Source organism: Ochotona curzoniae, unplaced genomic scaffold, assembly GCF_017591425.1.
Source record: "Ochotona curzoniae isolate NIBS_2020 unplaced genomic scaffold, NIBS_Ocur_1.0 contig_1014, whole genome shotgun sequence".
NCBI classification, from domain to species: Eukaryota; Metazoa; Chordata; class Mammalia; order Lagomorpha; family Ochotonidae; genus Ochotona; species Ochotona curzoniae.
The window spans coordinates 52,893,700-52,909,870 of NW_024464920.1; the positions used below are offsets into that span (position 1 = coordinate 52,893,700).

Sequence of the window (16,171 nt, forward strand, 5' to 3'; positions counted from 1 at the left end):
ACGCGCCCCGCCCCCGCCCCTCGCCCCGCGCGGTCCGTTCCTCGCCCCACCCCCAGGAGTGGCCCGCCCTTCGTCCCGTCCCAGCCCCCGACGCGGTCCCGCCCCTCGTCCCGTCCCTGCCCCTCGCCCCGCCCCTGGCGCGGTCCCTGCCCCTCGCCCCGCCCCTTGGCTCCGCCCTAGGCGCGAGCGCGCGCGGCCCCGCGCCGAGACTCCTCGGCCGGAGAACGCGCGCGCCCGCGCCGCCGCCATCTTGGGGAGACCCGAGCGGGCCGCGAGCCGCCGGCCGGCCGCGCCCGTGTCGCGAGGCGCCGAGCCCCCGGCCAGGCCCATGTGTGCGCGGCACGCCCGAGGCCACCCGGGCTTCGCCGCCGCCAGCGCCCTGGCCTCCGAGCAGCCGCCGCTTCGCCCGGCCCGCGGGGTAGGTGAGTGTGGCCGCCCCCCGCCCGACGCGGCTCGCGTCCGTCAGCGCCCCCTGTCCGTCAGCGCCCGGGTCGGACGGCCTGCGCCTCCTGTCAGCGCCCTGTCAGTCCTCGCTGCTTGTCAGCGCCGTGTCAACCTGGCCCCCTGTCAGTGAGCCAGCATCTGTCAGCGCCCCGTCGGCCAGCCCGGGCCCCGTCAGTGCCCACATCAGCCCGGCCCCATCAGTCAGCGCCCCGAGTCAGCCAGGTCCCCTGTCGACCAGCGTCTCTGGTCAGCGCCCACTGTCAGTGTGCCCTGCGGTGAGCCAGGCTCCTGTGAGTGCCCCCTGTGAGTGCCCACTGTCTGTCAGCCACGCCCCTTGTCAGCGCCCCTTATCAGTCAGCCAGGCCCCTGTGAGTGCCCCCTGTGAGTGCCCCTGTGAGTGCCCCCGTCTGTCAGCCAGGCCCCTGTGAGTGCCCCCTGTGAGTGCCCCCTGTGAGTGCCCCTGTCCATCAGCCAGGCCCCTGTGAGTGCCCCCTGTGAGTGCCCCCGTGTGTCAGCCAGGCCCCTGTGAGTGCCCCTGTCCATCAGCCAGGGCCCTGTGAATGCCCCCTGTGAGTGCCCCCTGTGAGTGCCCCTGTGAGTGCCCCCGTGTGTCAGCCAGGCCCCTGTGAGTGCCCCTGTCCATCAGCCAGGCCCCTGTGAGTGCCCCCTGCGAGTGCCCCCCTGTGGGTGCCCCTGTGAGTGCCCCTGTCCATCAGCCAGGCCCCTGTGAGTGCCCCTGTGAGTGCCCCCTGTGAGTGCCCCCTGTGGGTGCCCCTGTCCATCAGCCAGGCCCCTGTGAGTGCCTTCAGGTAACACCCCGTTTCAGTGAGTCAGGCCCCCCTAGCCAGCCCCCCGGGCGGCATCAGTCGGTGCACTGGTTCTCCCTCAAGCACTGGCACCCCTTGTCAGTCAGTGCCCCCCAGCAGCCAGCCCCCTCCCTCTTTTCTGACATGCCCAGCCAGGTGCCCAAGTCCGTGCTCCTTCCGCATGATGCCCACGCCGGTGCCCTGCCCATCGGCAGTCCCTCACCATCAGCCATCTTCTCTGCTGGCTTCCACCTGCTCAGTGCCCTCCTTGGCAGTGAGCTGCGCGTGTGGTCTGCTGTCCTGGCAGGGGAGGGCTCCGCGGTGGCACCCCGTGTGCCTGGGCACTTCCTTGGCACCACCTCAGCCTCTGGGAGGGTCCTTGCGCCAGCCTCCTGCCCTGCTCTCCTTGTGCCTTCCCTCTCTGAGTGACTGCCTCACCACCCCCTCTTCTCATCTCGGTCCTTGCTGTCCTCGCCGCCATGGCCCCTGTGTCACTGGCCACCCAGTCCCGTGCCACCACCCTCGGCTGCTGCCCTCACCCCTCACAGCCTCGGTCTCCCCGTGCGCGGTCACTCCCTGCAGGGCCTTCCGCGTGCTGCAGCCCTTCTCCAGCCTGCTCCTCTTCACTGCTCCCGCCCTCAGCGCGTGCCAGCGTGGCTCTCGACGCTTCACCTCTTTGGAGTATATGATTGATTTATTTGGGAGGTGGAGTTGGATGGGAAAGAGAGAATGAAAGAGATAGAGAGACAGACAGACCTCTGTGTTCTAGTTCACTCTCCAGTACCCACAGCGGCCAGTGCTGGCCCAGGCCCAGGCCGGGAACTGCATCTAGGCCTCCCAAGTGCTTGGGCCGTCAGGCAGTGCCTCACCGGCACCCAAGCCGGAAGCTGGGCTGGAAGCTGAACTGGGATTTGATCCCAGGCACTCCAGTCCAGGAGGCAGGCATCCCAAGCAGTGGTTTAACGTGTCACAACATCACTTTTGTGCGCTGTTTTCTTTTAAAAAAAGATTTATTTTATTGGAAATTCAGATTTGCAGTGAGAAAGAGATGCAGAGAAAGATCTATCCACTGGTTCACTACCCCAGGTGGCCACAGTGATCAGAGATGAACTGATGTGAAACCAGGAGCCAGGAGCTTCTTCTGGGTCTCCCATGCAGGTGCAGGGCTGCAAGGCTTTGGGCCTCCTCCACTGCTTTCCCAGGCAGGGAGCTGGAAGGGAAGTGGGGCAGCCACAACACGAACCGTTGCCTATATGGGATCTCGGTGCATGCAACTCAAGGACTTTAGCTGCCAGGCTACCGTGCTGGGCCCTACTGTTTTTTTTTTTTTTTGGTTGCTTTATTACTCGAAAGGCAGAGTAATAGAGTGAGAGTGGGAGCAAGAGTGAGTGAAGGGGGTATCTTCCATCCAGTGGTTCAAATGGCCACAGTGGTCGGGGTTGTTCCAGGAGCCAGTCCTTCTGAGTCTCCCGCATGATTGCAACGGCTCAAGAACTTGGGCCATCTTCTGCTGTTTTCCCAGGTGCGTTGGCAGGCGGCTGGGTTGGAAGTGGAGCAGCCGGGACTAGAATTGGCATCATGTGAGATACTAGCCCTGCGGGTATTGGCTTAACGTGCCACTTCAGATCGGGCTCCATCATTCACGTATTCTTGTGTTCTTTCTGTTTCCTGCTCCCTCTTGCCTTCCCTCACTGTCATGTCAGTTAAGCCCTGGAGGGCGAGAAGGTAGCTGTGAGCTATGGGTGGACAGACACTTCCAGAATGAGAGGACGGCAGAAGCGGAGAGGGGTGGGTCTTCAGGAACCGAGCCAGGACTCCTTGGCCAGGGTAAGCTGAGGGGCAGAGGTGGTCTGTCCATCAAGCTGTTCTTGTAGGCCTGGTTGAGGAGTAGGGGCTTGAGTCTGCGTTGTGAGGGAAACGGGCTAGCGGTGGCAATGCGGAGGGCCGTGAACACGCATGCACACTACATGTTGGTGCAGATGGTGGCTGTGCTTCGGATGGGACCTTACTGAAGCCTTAGCTGCGGAGTGAGGGGATGTGGGGGTCGGGGTGGCCCCAGGCTCTGGAGGGATGAATGGCGGCAGTGGTATTTACTAAGATGGGAAGCTGGATTGGAGATGGCAAACAGGAGTTACATGTTGGAGTTGCAAAACCAGACTTTGTCTTGCAAAGGAGTAGCAGGAGTCCAAGGGTCACAAGGGTCCTGCAGAAACATCTGGAGCCCGAAGGCGCGGACAAGCTGCAGGGATGCCGCTGCCATCAGGAGAGTGTTCCAAGCCCTGGGAACCGCTGCCTGTCATGGGTGCCTACTTTCAAAGCAGAAGCTGCTAGTAGTCAGTTCAGAACAAAGTGTGAGAGGTACCCACAGGTGGTATGTAGTTGGCCTCTTGCCTGTGCCTCAGCTGCCCTCCTGCTCTCCCCTCTTGTGTAGTCTTCTGAAGAATAACGTAGTTGTGTGCGTTAGAAGATACAGTGCCACAGACACACACAAGACACCGTGTGACACTTGAGGGAAGCCAGGAGTACACTGCACTCATCCTTCAGTGTCTCCGTTTTCACTAACAGCAGTATTGAGGGTTGTGTGGTGTTCATATACAGCAAATAGCCTTTTCTTTCTTTCTTCCTTTTTAAAATTTATATATATTCTATTGGAAAGGCAGATTTACAGAGAAAAGAAGAGACAGAAAGATTTTCCATCCACTGGTTCACTCCCCAAGTGGCCACAATGGCTGAGCTAATATAAAGCCAGGAGCCAGGAGCTTCCCCCAGATCTCCCATGCCGGTGCAGGGTGCCAAGGCTTTGGGCCGTCCTCCACTGCTCCAGGCCTTAGCCAGCTGGGATATGAACTGGTGCCCATATGGGATCCTGGTGCTTGTAAGGTAAGGACTTTAGCCTCAGGCCCAAGTAGCCCTTTTCTTAAATAGTAATAATAATAATAATAATTTGAGAGCCAGTGAGTGCTTCCATCCACTGACTAGTGCAGCCAGGTCAGGGCTGGAGTAAGCCCACAGTTAGCGAACAAGAACACAGTGCGGGTCTCCCGTGTGGGTGCAGGGGCCCTGGCACTTAGGTTGTGTTTTCCCCATCCTGACTGCATTTTTAGGGAGTGGAGCTGGCAATCATACCCAGGCTCTGTGACGAGGGATACACTCGTCCCCATTGCTGACTGAACCGCTGCGCTAAATGCTGACCACCTCCTTTTAAAACATCCATTTAAGAAGATTTGTGTATTTGTTTGCAAGAGAAAGAGATTGATTCATCTGGGTCACTCCCCAAATGGCTGCAAAGACTAGGGCTGTTGGGGCAGAAACCAGGAGCCTGGAATTCCCATGTCTTCTGTGGCTTTCTCGAGTCACATCAGCAGGGAGCTAGATCTGGAGTGAAGCAGCTCAGACTCAACCAGTGCCCACCCCTGTGACTTGTTGGAGTTGGCAGGCAGCAGTTAACTCACAGTGCCAGCTCCCACCTCTTATTGATGATATGGAATATGATCTTTTGTTTATATGTTTAAATGCATTGGGAACAGGTGTTTGGTATCCCTGCATCACCCCAAATTGAGGGCCTGTATTACCTTGTACTGGCTCCTGTTGTTAGTTTTCTATTCCTATAGGTGGTGGGTGTAGGTGGAGGTCCTGGGTGGAGGTGCTGGGTGTAGGTGTGGGTGTAGATGTGGGTGTAGGTGAAGGTGTTGGGTGGAAGTCTGGGTGTAGGTGAAGGTGCTGGGTGTAGGTGCAGGTACTGGGTGTAGGTGTGGGTGTAGGTGCTGAGTGGAGGTGGAGGTGTAGGTGCTGGGTGTAGGATGAGGTCCTGGGTGGAGGTGCTGGCTGTAGGTGTGGGTGTAGGTGAAGTGCTGGGTGTAGGTGCAGGTACTGGGTGTAGGTGAAGGTGCTGGGTGTAGGTGCAGGTACTGGGTGTAGGTGTGGGTGTAGGTGCAGGTACTGGGTGTAGGTGAATGTGCTGGGTGTAGGTGCTGGGTGTAGGTGTAGGTGCTGAGTGTAGGTTGAGGTCCTGGGTTTAGGTGTAGGTACAGGTGCAGATGCTGAGTGTAGGTGTAGGTCCTGAATATAGGTGTAGGTGTTGGTGCTGAATGGAGGTATAGGTGCTGGGTGGGGATGGAGGTGTAGGTGCTGTATGGAGACTGAGTTGGAGGTGCTGGGCATAGGTGTAGGTATAGGTGCTGGGTGTAAATCAAGGTTCTGGGTGGAGGTGGAGGTGCTGGGTGGAGGTGGAGGTCCTGGGTGTAGGTGGAGGTCCTGGATGAAGGTTGAGGTGCTGGGTGGAGGTGAAGGTGCTGGGTGGAGGTGGAGGTGCTGGGTGGAGGTGGAGGTCCTGGGTGTAGGTGGAGGTCCTGGATGAAGGTTGAGGTGCTGGGTGGAGGTGAAGGTGCTGGGTGGAGGTGGAGGTGCTGGGTGGAGGTGGAGGTGGAGTGATTGAGCTCCTGCTGCCCATATGGTGTATTGGACTAAGTTCCTGTTTTCAGCATTTGTTAGACCTGCCCCATCTTGTCCTAGTTTTGGGGATATAGGGAGTTATCCTAAAGATGGGAGAGCCCTTATTGTCCTTTCTCTTTGTCTCCCTAGAAGCAAGTGGGGTGCCGGGAGGTAAGATGGCGGGGAGCATTGTGGCTTAGCACATTTAGCCACTGTCTGCAACTTGTCATTGCATGTGGCCTCTTGTTGGAGTTTCCATTTTGGATCCTGGGAAAGTAGTGGAGGGTGGGCCAGGTGCTGGGCCTTTTCACCCACCCTCACGGGAGAACCAGAAAAAGCTGCTGGCTCCTGGCTTCAGCCTGGCCAAGCCCCAGCCGTTGTGAACTGGGGAGTGAACTAGCAGATGCAAGACGTTCTCTCTCTTTCCTCCCTAGGTAGCTCTGCAATTCAAACAAATCTGAAAATGAGAAAAAAAAGAAGAGATGTAAAACAAGCAAACCCCTCAGGGCCTGGTGCAGTAGCCTAGTTGGCTAAATCCTCACCTTGCAGGTGCTGGAATCCCATATGGGCGCTGGTTTGAGCTGCTCCGCTTCCCATCCAGCTCCCTGCTCGTGGCCCAGGAAAGCAGTGGAAGACGGCCCAAAGCCAAGGGAGCTGAAGGAGGCTTCTGGCTCCTGGCTTCAGACAGACCTAGCTCCGGCCATTGCAGCCACTTGGAGAGTGAATCACCAGATAGAGAGTTCTCTTTCTTTGATTTTGCCTTTCAAAGAAACGTGAACAAAAGTTATCCTGGGCCAACGTGGTATCTTAGTGACTGAAGTTCTCACCTTGTACGTGCTGGGAACCCTTATGGGCACCAGTTTGTGGCCCCAGCTACTGCACTTCCCTTCCAGCTCCCTGCTCGAGGCCCGGGAAAGCAGTCAAGGATGACCCAAAGCCTTGGGACCCTGCACCCGTGTGAGGGACCTGGAAGGAGCTCCTGGCTTCAGATTGGCTCAGCTCCAGCTCTCGTGGCTACTTGGGGAGTGAACCAGTGGATGGGAGATTTTTCTCTCTGTCTCTCCTTCTCTGGAAATCTGCCTTTCCAGTAAAATAAATAAATCTTAAACAAACAAACAAACCCCAGATTAGTGGATCGCTTTGCGTGCAGCAGGCTGTGTAGCGTGAGCTGTATGCCTGGGGTTTTGGTAGATGTGTCCACTGTTGCCGTCACTTTGTCTGTGGAACATCCCCTCTCCTCTGATCGTTGGGCTGTGTTCCTCTGTAGTTGTGACAAACACCCTCTCCAATCTCCAGAGTCATCGTTGAGATTTCTGTCACTATCAATTGATTATGCAGTTCTTTGAATTTTGTAAAAGTGAAATCATAAAGTGTATGTTCCTTTTCACCTGTTTTTGTTGAATGTAATGTTTTTGAGTTTATTGATTTTTTTTTAAAGATTTACTTGTTTTGGGCCCGGCGCGGTGGCGCAGGTGGTTAAAGGTCCTCGCCTTGCACGCCCGGGATCCCATATGGGCGCCGGTTCTAATCCCGGCAGCCCCGCTTCCCTTCCAGCTCCCTGCCTGTGGCCTGGGAAAGCAGTCGAGGACGGCCCAAAGCTTTGGGACCCTGCACCCGCGTGGGAGACCCGGAAGAGGCTCCTGGCTTCGGATCGGCATAGTATCGGCCCGTTGCGCTCACTTGGGGAGTGAATCATCGGACGGAAGATCTTCCTCTCTGTCTCTCCTCTCTGTATATCCGCCTTTCCAATGAAAAAAAAAAATAATAAAAAATAAATCTTTAATGATTTACTTGTTTTTATTGGAAAGGCAAATCTACAGAGAGGGCAAGACATGGAGTAAGATCTTCCATCCAGTGTTTCACTCCGTAAGTGGCCACAATGGCTAGAGCTGAGCTGATTCGAAGCCAGGAGCCAGGAGCTCCTCCAGGTCTCCCACGCGGGTGCAGGGTCCCAAGGCTTTGGGCCGTCCTCGACTGCTTTCCCGGGCCACAAACAGGGAGCTGGACAAGGGGTTGCCGGGATTAGAACCGGCGTCCATATGGGATCCCAGTGCCTGAGGGGGGAGGATTAGCCAGTCAAGCCATTGTGCCTGGCCTGAGGTTTGTTGATTTTGAGGCAAGTATCTGAAGTTTGCTTCTTTTTATTTGAGTGGTATTCCTTTCTAAAATTTATTCATTCTAGGGGCCCGGCGCGGTGGCGCAAGTGGTTAAAGGTCCTCGCCTTGCACGCCCGGGATCCCATATGGGCGCCGGTTCTAATCCCGGCAGCCCCGCTTCCCTTCCAGCTCCCTGCCTGTGGCCTGGGAAAGCAGTCGAGGACAGCCCAAAGCTTTGGGAACCTGCACCCGCGTGGGAGACCCGGAAGAGGCTCCTGGCTTCGGATCGGCATAGCATCGGCCCGTTGCGCTCACTTGGGGAGTGAATCATCGGACGGAAGATCTTCCTCTCTGTCTCTCCTCTCTGTATATCCGCCTTTCCAATGAAAAAAATAATAAAAATAAATCTTTAAAAAAAAATTTATTCATTCTATTTGAAAAGCAGAGCGAGACGTCTTGTATCTGTGTGTTCACTCCCCGAATGCCTGAAACAGTCAGTGGGAGATGGGGAGGCAGGTGGACGGCCAAAGCCTGGGCTTCCTGGGTGCTAGGGTCCTGGGTACTGGAGGCACGTCATCAGGACACCACAGGGAAGTGGAGGTACTGGGACTTGAACCTGGCACTCGGATGTGGGGCGTGGTAAATGTTAGCCACTGCACCGAGTGCCTGCTCTTTTGTATGAAAATAAAGGAATCCTTAAACATGCTTTTCTGTGGGTGGGTGGCTCTGGGTAGCTTTCACTTTGACCTGATGTGACTCACATTTCTGAGGCCCATCACGCAGGCCTCTTTGAGGACGCGTGTTGTCTCTTTTGGATCAGAGTCCGGCTGTGCGCTTCAGTTGTTTTAGGAACTGCCTCACCGGCCTGGGTCGCGGCCTAGCAGGGCTGTGGGCACCGCACGGGCCCGGGTCGCGGCCTAGCAGGGCCGTGGGCACCGCACGGGCCCGGGTCGCGGCCTAGCAGGGCCGTGGGCAGCAGTTCCTGTGCCGGCTGCTCCACTTTCATCCAGCTCTCTGCTCAAGACCTGGCCAGTGAACCAGTGGATGAGAGAGCTTTGTCTCCATCTGTTCTCTGTAAATCTGCCTTTCCAGTAAACGAATAAGTCAGCCTTTAGGAAAATATTTTGCCTGAAACAGGATTGTGGTAAAGAAATGAAATATAAAAGTAACTTTTGTACTTGATTCTATAATTTATTTTTTGAGATAACAGTTGACACTGTAGCAGACTGTGCTGAGTTCTGAGTTCTCTATTTACTTCGAAGATTTTTCCCCCCTGCAGGTGGTCACCCTCTGGTTCCCCCATCTCATCTCCTCCTGCCCTTTGGGTCCCTCCCTCCTGCTGCTTCCTACCTTCGCTGAGCGACTTGAGGTAGTGCTTGTGTGCGGTATGGTGTCAGGGCACAGTAATTCTTCAAATGGATATATAGTTATTTTAGCATCTTTTGTTGAGAAAGTCCTTCTTTGTTCAGTCACAGTTGTATCTTTGTTGTAAGTAAATCTGTGCAGGCTTTCTTTGATGTCCCACTGATTTTTTTTTTAAGACTTATTATTCAAAAGATACAGAGAGGAGGAGATGGAGTAAGATATCCTCCATCTGCTGGTTCACTCCCCAGGTGGTCTCAACAACTAGGACTGGGCCAGGCGCTTCATCTGAGTCTTCCAAGAGGATGTGGAGGCCCAAGCACTTGGACCATTGTTTGCTGCTGTCCCAGGAGTGTTAGCAGAGAGCTGGATCTGAAGTGAACAGCTAGGACACAAACTGCCTCCCATCTAAAATGCTAGCCTTGCAGATGGCTGCCTAACCCACAATACCACAAGACCTCCTCTTTTTCTGTCTGGTGCTACTATAGTGTCAACATTCCTGTAACTAACTTTCTTTTTTTCTTTTTTTTTTTAAGATTTATTTTTTCATTACAAAGTCAGATATACAGAGAGGAGGAGAGACAGAGAGGAAGATCTTCTGTCTGATGATTCATTCCTCAAGTGACCACAACGGCTGGTGCTGTGCTGGTCTGAAGCCAGGAGCGAGGAGCTCTTCCAGGTCTCCCACGCGGGTGCAGGGTCCTAAGACTTTGGGCCGTCCTTGACTGCTTTCCCAGGCCACAAGCAGGGAGCTGGATGGGAAGTGAAGCTGTTGGAATTAGAACTGGCGTCCATATGGGTTCCTGGCACATTCAAGGCGAGGACTTTAGCCGCTAGGCCACGGTGCTGGGCCCAATGCCTGTGACTTTCTAAGAAAGATGTATTTGTTTATTTGAAAGGCAGAGTGATGGAGAAAGAGATCTTCATCCACTGGCTCACTCCCCAGATGGCTGCGGTGGCCAGTTCTGAGTCCGTGGATGGGAACTCAGTTTCCCAAGTGGATGGCAGCGGCTGAGCAGTTGGCCCAGCATCTGGGGCTTTCCCAGGTGTGTTAGAAGGAGGCTGGGTTACAAGTAGAGTGGATTTTAAAAATTCTTCTCTACATACATGTCTTGTTAGTAGTAAATTTCTATTTTTCAAATTTTTTTGATAATCTTTACATAGTTGATTAGGGCACAGCTGGTCAAGGGCTACAGGAGAGAGAGTAAGTCTTTTGTTTCCACATTTGTGTGTGTATCTGGTGATGGGGGGGATAAAGGAGAAGCCACACCCAGCCTCCCACCCATCCCAGGGTTCCCGATGTGGGGTCTGCTCCAGGGCACTGCTCAAGTGGTTTCGCTAGTTCACCAGTTCTGAATTGCTGCCCATCTCTCCATTCCAAGCATGATGAAATCTCTCCAGAATCCGTTGGCTGACATAGTCCACCTTCGAGTCTCCATTTGCCTAGATTTTGCCTGCCAATGCCTGGCTGGGCTAGTTGATCGATTTGTTCTATCCTCTGTCCTCTGTTGTGGTGCCAGGTGTCCTCTGCAGGTTCCAGTGGACTGCCATATCCTCCATGTGCACCTGGACATGCTGTCCACTGCTCTATCACTAGTAGTAAGTTTCAAATTAAAAAATTATTTATTTGTAAGAGTTATAGGGAAAATAGGAGAGCCATAGAGAAAGAGCTTAGACCAACTGGTGCTTGTGTGGGATGCCAGTGCCCCAGGCAGCAGCTTCGCCCGCTCTGCCACAGCATCGTACCCAGGCAGCAGCTTCACTCACTCTGCCACAGCATCATACCCAGGCATCAGCTTCACCCACTCTGCCACAGCATCATACTCAAGCTTCCCAGCTCTTGTAGAGATTTCTCTTGGGGCTTTGATTGGGATTGAACCTATAGATTCAGTTTGTTTATATGTTTGAAAGGAGGAGTGACAAAGAAGCACACACTCACCCGGAGAGAGGCTTCTTCATTCTGTTGGTTCTCTCCTCAAATGCAGCCATGGCTGGGCCGGCCGGAGCATGGAAGCCGGACTCTACCCGGGCCTCCCGTGCGGCTGGCAGGGACGAGCTCTCCCACCTTGCAGGGTGTGCTAGCTGGTTGGGAGTGGAGCACATGCTTCAGCACGCGCCGCTCCTTTCTCTTTCTGCTTCTTTTTGGATTTACAGCCTTTTCTATTTTAGATTGTTTGACGTCGCTGTGAGGAGCTTGGAGGCGTGTGTGTTGAGACTGATGGGCTGGTACTGGCCCTTGGGCCAGGAGACAGGTGCCTGAAGATGGGGGTGTGGGGCCATGAACAGCCTCAGAATGTTGCCTAGGTGACAGGCTCTACCCCCACCCTTGCCTTCATTCTTGGAGCAGAGCTGCAGCCTAAAGACCTGGGAAAGGTTGCAGGTTCCTGAGAACGGGAGGAGAAAAGAAGACCAGCAGTCCTTGTAGCCAGAAGTCCCAGGAGTGTCTGAGATTGAAGGGTAGAGCGGATACAAGGAAAGCTTGCAATAACCTTTTTGCCTGGAACTCAATTCTTGGTCCCTCTGCCTTTTTTTTTTTCTTAGTTTTTAATTTTTGATGATGTTTGCATAGTTGATCAGGGTGGGAAGGATGGAGGGTTAGGGAACAATGGGTGTGATCATTATTTCCAACTTTTCTGTTTCTTCTGGTTTCTGGGAAAAAGGTGGAGACAAGGGAGGAACCATATTCAGCCTCCTAACCGCCCCAGCACCCAATACCAACTCAGGGTCCTGATGTGGCACACGCTCCGAGCCCCACGGACCCTGTCCCGTGTCCTGCAGCCGAGGCCTGAGATCCAGTGAGATCCAGTGAGATCCAGTGAGATCCACTGCTTGATGTTGCCACATGGTTTGACATTCTGTGTCTACAGCCTTTATCTTCTGTTGATTGCCTTTATTTTCCTGTGTTCTTTTTATCAAGTGATCTTTTCTCCGCAGGCCTCACATTCATCTGTTGCTGTCCTTGACGCGCTCCTTCTGTTCTCGTTTCCCCAAAGTCCTACAGCATCTTTGTAATTGCTCTTTTTAAGTTCTGATCTGTGGATTATCTTTTTTCTTCGTAGTGGGCACTTTCTTTTAAGCCATATGAATTACCAATTCAGAAGTTAGCCTGTGACAGATGTATTGACTGCCTTGGCAGGCCTCCTATGGCCTGGGTGGGGCTAGGGCAGTCGTAGGGGGAGCTGGTACCCACTCTCAGAGGGCAGCTGTGTGGGGTTGATCCCACTCCACAGGAGGAAGCACTGCAGAGCATAGCAGTAGTGTTGGCATGTTTCGGGGTACAGTCTGGGGTGCAGTGAAGGGGCTGCCCTTGGACGTGAGCCGGGGTTCCTGTTTGCTGTAGGGGGACTGGGGTTGATTTGATGAAGGGAAGGCGAGGGGCTGGCACATCAGCCTTCATCCTTTGCTGTGGATAAGGAGGGGGAGGGAGGTGTGTTAGCTTTCTGTTGGTCCTGGCAGACAGCAGGTGGCTGGTGGCGCTGTGAGCTCTGTCTTTGTGCTGGACACAGCCGGGGTGCTCACCCCGCACTCCCCGGGCTCCCCTTGGCTTGCTCCGGAGTGCCTTCCAGGCTCCTCTGGCCGCAGGGAAGCGGACCTAGTCAGGGTAACGGCTGACACTTTGGTTGCAGCAAGTCTCTGGGCCAGGCGGGAATGGAGGGAGGCCGATGGGCTTCTTCAGTAAGGACCATGTGATGTTTTGGCCTTTTTAGAATTTAAGACGGGAAGCCGGCTTCCTCCAGGGATATGGTGGGATTTGTTGTCTGCTTAATGTTTGCCCGAGGTGTGTGATCATGTAAATTGATGAGTGTGCTGTGAATGCGGTCAGTCCTTCTCCGACCGCCGCTGTCCTCCCTCGTGCCCTGACTGCTGACATCTAGTGAACACTTACTGCTCACTGCTGGATGGTGGCAGGGAGCTGGATGGGAAGTGGAGCTGTGTCCTTGCCCTGGGCCCTTCTCTGGCTGGAGTTAGGTGGAGGGCTCTGTCCCTGCTTCCTCAGGTGGACATGTGTGTTGTGTGCCGCTCCCCAGCGTCGGTGCAGGCCTCGCTCGGGTGGCAGGAGCAGCAGCAGTCATTGCTGCCAAACAACAGTGACTTTTTTTTTTTTTAATTTAGTTACTTGAACAGCAGAGTTCCAGAGAGAGGAGGAGAGACAGCTGACTCACTCCCCAGATGGCCCTATCGGCTGAGGCTTGGCCAAGCTGAAAGCAGGCAGTGCTGTCCCAAGTGTTAGGGAGCTGGCTTACAAGTGGAGCAGCTGGGTTGCTGGCGTTGTCGTGCTTCAATGTGGGTCACAGAGCTGGCCCTTGAGAAAGGGTTTTTACTGCAGTTGTAATGCATTAGAATGTTCACTGCTGAGTAGAGCTAAGCCCTCCCACTCCCTTCTGCCCTTCTGGTGTGACTGTAGCCTGTGCTCTCTGGTTCCCGAGTTCAGCACTCACAAATCTTCCTCAGAAAGATCTCCACTTCTTCCCTGTGTTTCTTGGCCCCTTTGTCTGCACAGAGTTCTGCTACTGGATTGCAGGGAGGAGGTGCAGCTGCCTGGCTGTGGCAGTGGCTGTGCTGGTTCCTGATGGCCCTTGCAGGTGAGCCTCCAGCCGTCCTGCGGCCTGGCTGGGGGACCTGACCCCAAAGCACTGCCGGGACCCACCTGGTAACTAATCTGCTGCTTGCTTATCAGTTTTCTTCCATTATTTATCTTCCCAGAAAATTATTTCATCTAGAATTTCAAATGTTTGCTAATATCTGGAAGGGAAGTGGAGCAGCTGGGATATGAATTGGTGCCCACATGGGATCCTGGTGCGTGCAAGGCGAAGATTTAACTGCCGCACCAGGCCCTGAAGAAAGCATTATCATTTTACAGGTGAAAAAATTTACAGGACCCAGCGCGATAGCGCAGTGGTTAAGGTCCTCGCCTTGCACGCCAGGGATCCCATATGGGCACTGGATCTAAACATGGCAGCCCTGCTTCCCATCCAGCTCCCTGCCTATGGCCTGGGAAAGCAGTCAGGCATGGCCCAAAGCCTTGGGACCCTGCACCCGCTTGGGAGATCCAGAGGAAGCTCCTGGCTCCTGGCTTCAGATTGGCTTAGCTCCAGCCGTTGCAGACATTTGGGGAGTGAATCATTGGAAGGAAGATCTTCCTCTTTGTCTCTCCTCCTCTCTGTATATCTGACTTTGTAATAAAAATAAATCAATCTTTTTAAAAAAAAGAAAAAAAAATTTACATCCAGGGAGATTAGAAGCTTGTTTAATTTATATTAAGGTACAGACTAGGCTGCCACACAAAGGGGCCCCAAAGAACCATGGCTTGAATGAGGTAGGGAAGTGTATATCTTTCTCATCCAACAGTAAGGCCTGATGGTCAGCCTTCCTCAGCCTTTGGTCGGTCTGTTTTTTTCCAGTGCACCTGCCCACTTTGTAATCTGACTGTGCATGTGCTCATTACAGAGCTCAGGACTCACAGTGCCACTTGGTGGAGGCCACCTGCCATCGTTCTCTTTCCGGTAGTTGCCTGGTAGGGGTAGAGGCTGCTCTGGGCGTTCTTTTCGTGGTGTCTGTGTGCGTGCCACTTGTGACTCAGGCTTCTGGCATGATTCCTGAAGGTGGACCTAGCAGGTGACACACAGGGTTGGTCATGGCATGGCCGTCACTGCTCACCGTGACCTTACCCTGTTTGCTATCTTCTTTCTACACAGAGTCTTTGAAAATACAACTTGTTAGGGTTTTCCTCAGTCCTTATGGAAAGCAACTCAGACTGTATAACATGGGATTCTCTTTCTGTATGTATTTACTTGACTGTTTTAACTTGTTTTTATTTTATTTGAAGAGCAAAGATTTCCCATTTGAAGTTCACTTCTCAAATGTCTGTCACTCAGACTGGGCCACCAAAGCCAGGATTCTAGAACTCAGTCTGTGTGCATGTGAGGGTTGGGACCCAGGCCTGGAACCTCAGATTCTGCATGTGAGGGGTGGGACCCAGGCCTGGAACCTCAGATTCTGCATGTGAGGGGTGGGACCCAGGCCTGGAACCTCAGATTCTGCATGTGAGGGGTGGGACCCAGGCCTGAAACCTCATTCTGACTCCATGTGAAGGGTGGGACCCAGGCCTGCTGCCACCCAGGGACCCTGTTAGCAGTAAGCTGGGGTCAGGAGCAGACCTGGAACCCAAAACAAGGTGCTCTTACGTGGGATATGAATGTCCCTGAGGGACCTCTTTTTTGTTTGTTTGCTTTTAAGTTTGCATTGTTAAAAAGGCATAGTGATAGAGAGGGAAAGAGTGAGTGATCTTTCATCTACTGGTTTGCTTCTCAAGGACAGGATGGTTGGGGTTGAGCTGGTGCAGGCCAGGAGCCTGAAACTCCATCTGGAGATTCTGTGTAGGTCACAGGGACCCAAGTGAGCAGCCATCATTTGCTGCTTTCCCCTGAGCGGCAGCGACAGGGTCTCAGACCAGCCCTCTGAGATGGACGCCACTGTCCCTGGGGCTGCAGCACAGCGCTGCTCCCTGGAGGACGTCTTAGCCTGGGCACACATCGCCTGCTCCTTGCGGATTCTTCTGAGTTTCCCTTTTACAGTACAGGAAATGGGAGCATGGGAAGACATGCAGCTGGCCTCAGGTCACATAGCATAGCCAGGACTTTGATTTTATATATATATTTTCTCTGCTTGTGGCCTAGCAAAGCAGTCAAGCATGGCCCAAAGCCGTGGGACCCTGCACCTGTGTGGGAGAACAGGAAGAAGCTCCTGGCTCCCGGCTCTGGATCAGTTGAGCTCTGGCTGTTGTGGCCCCTTGGGCAGTGAACCAGTGGATGGAAGATCTTTCTCTGTCTCTCCTTCTCTCTGTAAATCTGCCTTTCCAATAAAAAAATAAACAAATATTTAGAATAAAATGATTAATTTTACTTGAAAGTCATAGTTACAGAGAGAGAAATCTTTCATTTCCTGATTCACCTTCTGAATGGCCACAACAGCAGGAGCTGGACTGGTCTGTACCAAGCTGGGAGCTAGGAATTTCTTCTTGGTCTCCAGTGT

General features: G+C 53.8%; 1 protein-coding gene across 3 annotated transcripts in view; it reads left to right on the forward strand.

Annotated features, from left to right (window-relative positions):
- The first annotated feature begins 293 nt into the window (after nt 1-293).
- PPP6R2 (protein phosphatase 6 regulatory subunit 2) overlaps nt 294-16,171 on the forward strand; it is a 50,569-nt gene continuing 34,691 nt past the window's right edge. For 2 of the 3 annotated variants that reach the window (XM_040987782.1, XM_040987791.1), the window contains exon 1: nt 294-422. The gene's annotated coding sequence lies outside the window, so the exon portion shown is untranslated. The remainder of the gene's footprint in view (nt 423-16,171) is intronic. The other variant, XM_040987773.1, reaches the window with a different exon arrangement.